Source organism: Cucurbita moschata, unplaced genomic scaffold, assembly GCF_002738365.1.
Source record: "Cucurbita moschata cultivar Rifu unplaced genomic scaffold, Cmos_1.0 Cmo_Scf00024, whole genome shotgun sequence".
NCBI classification, from domain to species: Eukaryota; Viridiplantae; Streptophyta; class Magnoliopsida; order Cucurbitales; family Cucurbitaceae; genus Cucurbita; species Cucurbita moschata.
This window is the reverse complement of record NW_019268540.1, coordinates 1,560,427-1,562,268: the sequence shown is the minus strand read 5'-3', so window position 1 is coordinate 1,562,268 and position 1,842 is coordinate 1,560,427. Positions and strand designations below refer to the sequence as shown.

General features: G+C 33.4%; 1 protein-coding gene across 1 annotated transcript in view; it reads right to left on the bottom strand.

Annotated features, from left to right (window-relative positions):
* Window positions 1-1,842, bottom strand: part of LOC111461257 (FRIGIDA-like protein 3) — a 7,686-nt gene that overhangs the window by 4,139 nt on the left and 1,705 nt on the right. The window lies entirely within an intron of this gene.

Sequence of the window (1,842 nt, the reverse complement as noted above, 5' to 3'; positions counted from 1 at the left end):
CAAGGAAAATTAAAAAAAAAAAAAAAAAAAAAAACTTTTCCAATGGACAATAAGAGCAGTCGAGCTATAATTAAAAAAAGAGGAGACAATTTAGCCATCAAAACACTGTTCTTTACGCTCAATTTTGAACCAAGGAAATTCAAATAGTCTGTCACAGACAATCCCACACTTTGGAAGCAAATGGAAAAGCCAGAAAAGATGAGAAAGGTCCTCTCCATCACATTTCCACGTGACATGTGCACACCTACTAGCCAAGAAAAAAATGAATCTTCGTGATTTTCAACTTCCACAGTTTGAAATGTAGTTATAACTGTGTGTTAAAGAGTTTCTATTATGTATAGAGTTTGTGTTAGAATTTTGCAAATAGTGAATAAAATGGTCATTTTTTCAACCCAAATGGACATTGAAAGTGTGGGAACTAAAATGGACAAAAGTTGAAAGGATAGGAACCAAAATGAACAATCTGAAAGTGAAAGAACTAAAATGTACCGAAGTTAAAAATATAAGGACCAAAATAGGATTTAAACCAATATTGTAAACCACAAAAAACAATCTTATGCTTTGGAGAGAGATTGATCGTTTGGATTAAAAGAAGACACTCACACACCAATCTCATGTATAAGAAGGGCTCAATGAAAATCTAAATCAAAAGAAGGGGCTCTCCCCTAATCAAATAACCAAAGAAACCATAAGAATTGAGACTGTTATTCCCATTCCATATAATGTTGTTGATTATCTCAAGGGTGGTTACTAGAGTTCACTTGATTTGAACTTGTCTTGTTCACTTATTTAGGTTCGTCTTTGAACTTTTTCTGGATAGTGTTACAATTCTCTCCATAAACTCCTAAATTTCTTGGAATAACGAACTATCTGTTGAATTGTTTCTTCCTATTTTCACCCATCAGTTTCAGCAAACTAGTGTACTTTGAGCCTATTGCAAATAGTCCAACTCTTCAGTCTTCACACACACAAAAAGAAAGGAGGAAAGAATTAAAGAAAGAAAAAAGCAACAAATGAACAAGCATAAACACCTTTTCTCAGTGGAGACATTCAAATGAGTTTTTTACATTCTAAGTTGCCAAATTTGAGATAAATTAAAACCCATAAAAGTTAGTCCAGTATCCATTTCAGCGAGCTTCAAAGAGGTAGCAGGGCCAATTGGAAAATACAACATTTTGGATAGTGTTTAATCATTAAGAAGAGAAACATGTGCTATGAGGGTAAAAATTTACGAAAATGACCAAGTCGTTTGGAACCTGTTTTTCTGAACAAAAATCCGAAATTCTCAACAAAAAAAAAAAAGAAAAAAGAAAGACTCCTTGATTACCTCTGGGTACGATGATTACCCTTTAATGTTGAATATTCTCTACTTCATTGTTAACAAAACTACAGATAAAATCTATCAGTTTGGCTTCCTAGAGTCGTGATTTTTGGTTTGGGTGATTTATTAACACGGGATGAGATTTTTTCGTTCATTCATTTCATTTGATCTCCTCGTTTTTAATCAGTGGAAATTCTACTCGTTAGTAGACATTTATCAGAAGATGGTTACTGTAATTATAATGCATAACGACCCCTGCTGCTACACCAGAGAATTGAAACTAAACTGCATGCAGAAACTTCCTTCACAGCTTCTCATAAATCAAGACCGCTCACTGGATAAACACGGAGTCAAACTAACCATTCTTTCAGATCCTACATAGAAAACGAGCTCGTTTTCGGGAAAAGAGGTTTTTAGATTTCGAATAATTTGCTCTCCATGCTTTCAGTAAGAATCACCAAACTAACCTTCCAAATTACTCTCTCAATACAAGACAAAAAAAAAAAAAAAAAAAAAAAAAA